This window comes from Rana temporaria, chromosome 10, assembly GCF_905171775.1.
Source record: "Rana temporaria chromosome 10, aRanTem1.1, whole genome shotgun sequence".
Lineage (NCBI taxonomy): Eukaryota > Metazoa > Chordata > Amphibia > Anura > Ranidae > Rana > Rana temporaria.
In genome coordinates, this window is record NC_053498.1 from 9,102,125 (window position 1) to 9,111,545 (window position 9,421).

Genomic DNA, 9,421 nt, shown 5'->3' on the forward strand with positions numbered 1-9,421 from the left:
TACCCGGTGTTGCGGCGCGCAGGAGAAAATGTTGCATGCATGGTTTTTGGTTTCTTGTGGGTTCAAATGAATGGGCTGCCACAATGCAAGGCATGCCAACAGATGACGCAACATTTCTTAACACACCGCATTGGGCCTGAGTGATGTGAATGGGCCCCAACGCAGGCTGAAAACTGGTATATGTTCACCAACATCTGGAGATGTGAGCCCATAGTACTTGGGACGCACCCAGGAAGTCATAAATGTAGACAGAATGCAAAAGAGTTAAGCTGGCCGTACAGTATACAATCTGATTGCACAATCTCAGGCTTTTTGGCCGCTAGCGGGGTGCTTTTAACCCCCGCTAGCGGCCTAAGAAAGGGTTAAAAGCACCCGTGTTGTGGCGATGCCAAAGCGGTTTGCAGGCGCTTTGGGAGCGCTGCCCATTTATTTCAATGGGCAGGGCATTTTGGGAGTTGTGTATACAGCGCTGCCGCACCGCCCCAAAAAGATGGTGCTTGCAGGACTTTATTCCCCCATCCTGCAAGTGCACCGCCCCAGTGGGAAAGCACTTTTTTTTTTTTTAGTGCTAAAATGCCTGAAAAGTGCCCCAGTGTGAAAGGGGTCTAATGGATGGAAAGCGGAAAAAGCGTTGTTAGAAGTTTAGCTTAAAACGGAAAACATGCTTCACTTAAAATACTTTTTTTTTTTTGTTTCTCACACTGCAAGTGTAAGACATGGGCCATTTGGGGGCACGGTCGAATTACATGGGCCATTTGGGGGCACAGTCAAATTACATGGGCCATTTGGGGGCACAGTCAAATTACACGGGCCATTTGGGGGCACAGTCAAATTACACGGGCCATTTGGGGGCACAGTCAAATTACACGGGCCATTTGGGGGCACAGTCAAATTACACGGGCCATTTGGGGGCACAGTCAAATTACACGGGCCATTTGGGGGCACAGTCAAATTACACGGGCCATTTGGGGGCACAGTCGAATTACACGGGCCATTTGGGGGCACAGTCGAATTACACGGGCCATTTGGGGGCACAGTCGAATTACACGGGCCATTTGGGGGCACAGTCGAATTACACGGGCCATTTGGGGGCACAGTCGAATTACACGGGCCATTTTGGGGCACAGTCGAATTACACGGGCCATTTTGGGGCACAGTCAAATTACACGGGCCATTTGGGGGCACAGTCGAATTACACGGGCCATTTGGGGGCACAGTCGAATTACACGGGCCATTTGGGGGCACAGTCGAATTACACGGGCCATTTGGGGGCACAGTCGAATTACACGGGCCATTTGGGGGCACAGTCGAATTACACGGGCCATTTGGGGGCACAGTCGAATTACACGGGCCATTTGGGGGCACAGTCGAATTACACGGGCCATTTGGGGGCACAGTCGAATTACACGGGCCATTTGGGGGCACAGTCGAATTACACGGGCCATTTGGGGGCACAGTCGAATTACACGGGCCATTTGGGGGCACAGTCAAATTACACGGGCCATTTGGGGGCACAGTCAAATTACATGGGCCATTTGGGGGCACAGTCAAATTACATGGGCCATTTGGGGGCACAGTCAAATTACATGGGCCATTTGGGGGCACAGTCAAATTACATGGGCCATTTGGGGGCACAGTCAAATTACATGGGCCATTTGGGGGCACAGTCAAATTACATGGGCCATTTGGGGGCACAGTCAAATTACATGGGCCATTTGGGGGCACAGTCAAATTACATGGGCCATTTGGGGGCACAGTCAAATTACATGGGCCATTTGGGGGCACAGTCAAATTACATGGGCATTTGGGGGCACAGTCAAATTACATGGGCCATTTGGGGGCACAGTCAAATTACATGGGCCATTTGGGGGCACAGTCAAATTACATGGGCCATTTGGGGGCACAGTCAAATTACATGGGCCATTTGGGGGCACGTTTAAATTACATGGGCCATTCAGATTCCCATCTCCATCAAATCGGCCATTTGTGTTTGCGTTGGTAGAGGGTTCTTGGGGAGTAGCTTCATATTTATGAGGTTTCTTCCGAAACCTAAAATATTAAGAAAACATTATGATAAGCACTGTATTAAAGAAGACAATCATATCTTAGTATTTACAGCTGACATCATAGTCTATTACATCCGAGTTAAAGCTTAAGTTGAATTCCCCCTCCCCCTTCCCCCCCAAAAACACGCCAATGACATTTTTTTTATTAAAACCTGTCCCTTTATTACATACCTTATTTTAGACCCAGTATCTTCATCACTGGGTCTCTGTGCTTCACTACACACTGAAATATCTTCCTTCACTTACCTCATCCTTCCATTTTGCTTTTAAATGTCCTTATTTCTTCTGAGAAATCCTCACTTCCTGTTCTTCTGTCTGTAACTCCACACAGTAATGCGAGGCTTTCTCCCTGGTGTGGAGAAAGCCTCTTGAGGGGGCGGAATGACCCGTGACACCCAGAGACTTTTGAAGGATGGGGGGGTACTCCTGTGCCAGCGTCACTAATGACTCTTGGGTCTAGGGTCACCCTGTGCCCCTTTTGGGCATAGGGTGACTGATAAATGATAATTCATGTATTGCAGGAGATCTGGACATATTACAGGTGATTTTCATGCTAACCCACAACCGGTCAATAAGAGACCTTCAATGACTGTTGAGATGCTAACTAAGGCCCAAATTCTCAAAGGGCTTACGACGGCGCAGCGCCATGTACGCCGATTCTTAGAATCAGTTACACATAGATATCCATTAGATCCGACAGGCGCAAGTCTCTTACGCCGTCGGATCTTAAATGCAATTTTTTTTTTGTCTGCTAAGTGGCGTTTCCGTCGTTTTCCCCGTCGAGTATTACAAATTAGCTAGATACGCGAATTCCCGAACGTACGCGCGGCCGACGCAGTAAAGTTACGACGTTTACGTTAGGCTTGTCCCGGCGTAAAGTTGCCCCATGGTATATGAGGCTCAACCAATGTTAAGTATGGCCGTCGTTCCCGCGTCGAAATTTGAAAAGTTACGTCGTTTGCGCAAGTCGTCCGTGAATGGGGCTGGACGGCATTTACGTTCACGTCGAAACCAATGACGTCCTTGCGACGTCACTTGGAGCAATGCACCCTGGCATATTTTACGGACGGCGCATGCGCAGTTCGATCGGCGCGGGAACGCGCTTCATTTAAATGCTACACGCCCCCTACCCGCCGAATTTGAATTCCGCCGGGTGATTTACGTTACGCTGCCGCAACTTTACACGCAAGTGCTTTGTGAATAAAGCACTTGCCTGAAAAACTTGCGGCGGCGTAACGTAAATCAGATACGTTACGCCCGCCAAGTTTTACGCCGATCTACGAGAATCTGGGCCTAAGTCTGCTACTGTGGTGAGGTGGATTGAAGCTGAGTGTCAGCCCGGCTGGCTATTAAGGGATGTTAAAGTATCTTGCTGCGATTACATTTATTGTCCATTGTGCTAATTATGTCTGTACTAAGACCTTTCATTGTGTGAAGATGCTATTGATAATAGATACGTGTTATGAGTTAAAGGTCAGATGTCTGACTTAAGGAATGTGTATTAGGAAGTAGGTGAGAACAGCTTGGCGGAGCCATGCTGTCTGGATAAATGTTTAGTAATTAGCGCATCTGAAGGTGTATTGAAGCCCCATTGTGTGATGCTGGGGGTGGAGAGTTTCATTGTCACTGTAACATGCTTGTACTGTATATAAGAAAGCCATTAAAAGTGTTCATTCATACATTTTAAAACCAGAAAACAGAGCTGTGCGTGTCTCGTTCATTCTGGGAAATAGGATGGATCGTGTCTGCTAGATTGTGGAGTGTCAGATAAGCTGTCTTTGCTGATGGAATGGGAATATCGTAAACGGTGGTGACCGTTACAGGGGTGTTCTACTGTCAGAATTGACATCTTACATTAAAGCAGTGTTTCTCAATTCCGGTCCTCAGGCCCCCCTAACAGGTCAGGTTTTCAGGATTTCCCTTAGATGAAAAGGCTGTTGTGCAAAATAATGGAAATCCTGAAAACCTGACCTGTTGGGGGGGCCCCGAGGACTGGAATTGAGAAACACTGCATTAAAGTGAGAAGCGGTGGGGTGCTGACTTCTTACCTCTTCTCCCATGCAGCCAGTGAGTCGAGAAGCGGGGTGAGGGGCCGGAAGTTACTTCTCACCAGGCAGGGCCTCTAGTTTATTTGGGGGGTCCTCCACAGCTTTGCGGGGCCCTAAGCGACTTGCATAGTGAGCCTATAGGGCGGATCGGCCCTGGCTGTTGGGAGGAGTTATGTAAATATCATAATGGTAACGCCCACATGTGATGCCGAGTCTCCATGAATGGAAGGGTTGGATGATGCTGGACATCCTCCAACCAGGAAATGAGGCGGAGCTCTATCTGACTTTCTAAAGCTTATAATGCCCATTGTGAGAAGCTCACAGTGTGCAGTGAAATCAGAATAATCCATTTTTGTTCAGGAGAGGAGCCGCTACACCTGTACGAGAATAAAAGGGGAGGCCGAAGGACAGATTTCAAATGTTGGTGACTTACCAGTAGATAAAGGAGCAAAGAAAAAAAGCTGGAAAAAGTGCCAATAGCCACAACCATTGCGTTTTTGATGGTCTGTCAGAATGTATTTCTGGAAAAAAGAAATCTAATTTATTGCACACATTGTATTTATATTTTATGCATTTACAGTGCTCTGAAAAAGTATTCACACCCCTTGAAATTTTCCACATTGTGTCACGTTGCCACCAAAAACGTAAATGTATTTTATTGGGATTTTATGTGAGAGACCAACACAAAGTGGCACATAATTGTGAAGTGGAAGGAAAATGATAAATGGTTTTCAATTTATTTTTTTACAAATAAATATGTGAAAAGTGTGGCGTGCCATACTCTTTCCCATTTTGGGATGATGGATTGAACAGAGCTCTCCGTGAGAGGTTCGAAGCTCGGGATATTGTTTTTATAACCCAACCCTGCTTTAACCACTTGCCGTCTGCCTCACATACATATACAAATCAGCAGAACGGCACGGGCAGGCAAAGCAACATACAGGTACGTTGCTAGGAATCTGGCGCCTAGCGGGCACGCGCGCCCGTCGTGACCGTTGCCCGCGGACTCGATGTCCGCCAGTGTCCTGCGATCGCGTCACGGAGCTGCAGAACGGGGAGATACCTATGTAAACAAGGCATTTCCCTGTTCTGCCTAGTGACAGGACACTGATCTACTGCTTCCCATCATCGGGATCAGTGTCATGTCACATATAGCCCAGCCCCCTCACAGTTAGAATCACTCCCTAGGACACACTTAACCCCTTCCTCGCCCCCTAGTGGTTAACCCCTTCCCTGCCAGTGTCATTTACACAGTAATCAGTGCATTTTTATAACACTGATCAATGTATAAATGACAATGGTCCCAAAATAGCGTCAAAAGTGTACGATGCGTCCGACGCAATGTCACACTCACGATAAAAAAAAAAAAAAGCTGCTCACTGCCATTACTAGTAAAAAATAAATAAAAATGCCATAAAAACTATTTTGTAGACATTTATAGGTAGATTCAGAAAGAGTTAGGTCGGCTTAACTCAGAATCTACGCCGATTTATGTTTAAGTGTATTCTCAATCAGAGATACGCTTAAACATATCTAAGATACGACGGCTTGCGCCGTCCTATCTTAAGTTGCAATATTGAGGCTGGCCGCTAGGTGGTGCTTCCATTGCGGTCGGCGTAGAATATGTAAATTTGTAGATACGCCGATTCACGAACGGACGCCCGGCCGCCGCAGTACATTTACGCCGTTTCCTTAAAGGCATTATCAGGCCTAAAGTTATTCCATCTAATAGATGGAATAGCAATGTTAAAGTATGGCCGCCGTTCCCGCTACGAAATTTTTACGTCGTTTGCGTAAGTCGTCCGTGAATAGGGATTTACGTTGTTTACGTCCACGTCAAAATCAATAGGCCCGTGCGGCGTACTTGGCCGCAATGCACACTGGGAAATGTAGGCGCCCGGCGCATGCGCAGTTTAAAGAAAAAACGTCAATCACGTCGGGTCAAGCCTCATTACCATTAAACACGCCCCCTCAGACAAATTTGAATTAAGCGCCCTTACGCCCGCCCGCTTTAGGCTACACCGCCGTAACTTAGCAGGCAAGTACTTTGAGAATCAAGTACTTGCCTCGCTAACTTACGGCGGCGTAGCCTAAACACGCCAAGCTACGCCGCCGCAAGTTTACACCATTCTACCTGAATCTACTTCTATAACTTTTGCGCAAACCAATGAATATTACGCTTATTGCGATTTTTTTTTTATACCAAAAATATGTAGAAAAATACGTATCGGCCTAAACTGAGGAATATATATATATATATATATATATATATATATATATATATATATATATATATATATTTATTTATTTATTTTGGGGGGGGGGGATATTTAGTATAGCAAAAAGTAAAGAAATTTTGTTTTGTTTTTTTTCAAAAATTGTCGCTCTATTTTTGTTTATAGTGCAAAAAATAAAAACCGCAGAGGTGATCAAATACCACCAAAAGAAAGCTCTATTTGTGGTAAAAAAAGGACGTAAATTTTGTTTGGGTGCCACATCGCACGACTGCGCAATTGTCAGATCAACGCAGTGCCGAATCGCAAAAAAAAAAATAAAAATGGCAGCAGCCAATTCTTCCTGGGGCTGAAGTGGTTAACCTTCTCCACAACTTTATCCCTGACCTGTCTGGTGCGTTTCTTGGCCTTCATGATGCGGTTTGTTCACTAAGGTTCTCCAACAAACCTCTGAGGGCTCCACAGAACAGCTGTACTTATACTGAGATTGGGTTACACACAGGTGGACTCTATTTACTAATTAGGTGACTTCTGAAGGCAATTTGTTCCTCTAGATTTTAGTTGGTGGTATCAGAGTAAATGGGGCTGAATACAGAACCCCCCCCCCCCCCCCCCCCACACTTTTCATATATTAATTTGAAATTAGGAATAGTGCCTCATATCAGTGGGAGGAATAGCACCTCATATCAGTCAGTGGGAGGAATAGTACCTCATATCAGTCAGTGGGAGGAATAGTACCTCATATCAGTCAGTGGGAGGAATAGTACCTCATATCAGTCAGTGGGAGGAATAGTACCTCATATCAGTCAGTGGGAGGAATAGTACCTCATATCAGTCAGTGGGAGGAATAGTACCTCATATCAGTCAGTGGGAGGAATAGTACCTCATATCAGTCAGTGGGAGGAATAGTACCTCATATCAGTCAGTGGGAGGAATAGTACCTCATATCAGTCAGTGGGAGGAATAGTACCTCATATCAGTCAGTGGGAGGAATAGTACCTCATATCAGTCAGTGGGAGGAATAGTACCTCATATCAGTCAGTGGGAGGAATAGTACCCTCATATCAGTCAGTGGGAGGAATAGTACCTCATATCAGTCAGTGGGAGGAATAGTACCTCATATCAGTGGGAGGAATAGTACCTCATATCAGTGGGAGGAATAGTACCTCATATCAGTGGGAGGAATAGCACCTCATATCAGTCAGTGGGAGGAATAGTACCTCATCAGTGGGAGGAATAGTACCTCATATCAGTCAGTGGGAGGAATAGTGCTCCAAGGGCCGGATAAAGGCTAGCAAAGGGCCACATCTGTCCCTCGGGCCACACAGTTTGGAGACCCCTGGTCTATCACATAAGATCCCAATAAAATACATTTACGTTCTTTGGTTGTAACATGACAAAATGTGGAGAATTTCAAAGGGTATGAATACTTTTTCAAGGCACTGTATGCTATATATGCAAATACACACTATGAAAAAAAAAAAAAAATTATATATATATATATATATATATATATATATATATATATAAATTCTTGAAACTTGTCATAATCAGACACTCGCCATCATAAAGGATTCCATAATTACTACAAACTCCAGCAGGACCCCAAAGTATAACCAAAACATTATAATGGTGAAAAGAGGAAAATGATGAATACCTGGTTCCTCCTTCTCAATAACCTTCGTCTTGCAGTCTGAAATAACAGAAGAAGATACAATGGATACCCTTAATAGAACCTGTCAGAAGAACATACAAAAAAAACAAAAAAAACAACCCAAACCACATATAATATGTCAACTTGTACATGTACAGTAAAATGGACCCATACCTAAAAAGTGAAGATCTGCTCTGTTATAGGGAGCAGGGCCGCCATCAGGGGCGGGGACAGCCCATAGACATGTAAGGGACCCGGGCATCCCGAGGGGCCCCGGCCACCCCAAGCTGCCCACTCCGCTGTGTTTGCTTTCAGTAAGAAGGAAGAACGTAGCTCAATGGACAGACTCCTCTTCCTACCTACAGCTTCCTTTGTTTGGCAGGTGGGTGGGCGGGATGTCGATCATCATGTGACCGGTGGTAGAATGCGATTCACTCAAACTGAGGCCAGAATGGAAAGGTGGAGAGTGGAGCAGTAGCGTGTGCTCAGGGACACAGCCGGGATAGATTTAGAGCCGATTTGGTTGGTGCACCGTGGCGGTGAAGAGAAAGGTGGGGTCTGGTCACCAATGTAAGGAGCATTCTTCCCACTGATCACCAATGTAAGGGACATTCTTCTCACTGATCACCAATGTAAGGGACATTCTTCTCACTGATCACCAATGTAAGGGACATTCTCCCCACTGATCACCAATGTAAGGGACATTCTTCTCACTGATCACCAATGTAAGGGACATTCTCCCCACTGATCACCAATGTAAGGGACATTCTCCCCACTGATCACCAATGTAAGGAACATTCTTCTCACTGATCACCAATGTAAGGGACATTCTTCCCACTGATCACCAATGTAAGGGACATTCTTCTCACTGATCACCAATGTAAGGGACATTCTTCTCACTGATCACCAATGTAAGGGACATTCTTCTCACTGATCACCAATGTAAGGAACATTCTTCTCACTGATCACCAATGTAAGGAACATTCTTCCCACTGATCACCAATGTAAGGAACATTCTTCCCACTGATCACCAATGTAAGGGACATTCTTCTCACTGATCACCAATGTAAGGGACATTCTTCTCACTGATCACCAATGTAAGGGACATTCTTCTCACTGATCACCAATGTAAGGAACATTCTTCTCACTGATCACCAATGTAAGGGACATTCTTCCCACTGATCACCAATGTAAGGGACATTCTTCTCACTGATCACCAATGTAAGGAACATTCTTCTCACTGATCACCAATGTAAGGACATTCTTCCCACTGATCACCAATGTAAGGAACATTCTTCCCACTGATCACCAATGTAAGGGACATTCTTCCCACTGATCACCAATGTAAGGAACATTCTTCCCACTGATCACCAATGTAAGGGACATTCTTCCCACTGATCACCAATGTAAGGAACATTC

The 9,421-nt window shown here is 45.5% G+C and overlaps 1 long non-coding RNA gene across 1 annotated transcript; it reads right to left on the reverse strand.

Annotated features, from left to right (window-relative positions):
* Nucleotides 1-1,168: 1,168 nt before the first annotated feature.
* Nucleotides 1,169-8,089, reverse strand: LOC120916284. Its single transcript, XR_005743980.1, has 3 exons — nucleotides 8,006-8,089; nucleotides 4,548-4,635; nucleotides 1,169-2,049 (listed from the first exon to the last, which is right to left on the reverse strand). It is a non-coding gene; the product is annotated as an uncharacterized LOC120916284 (long non-coding RNA).
* Nucleotides 8,090-9,421: the final 1,332 nt, after the last annotated feature.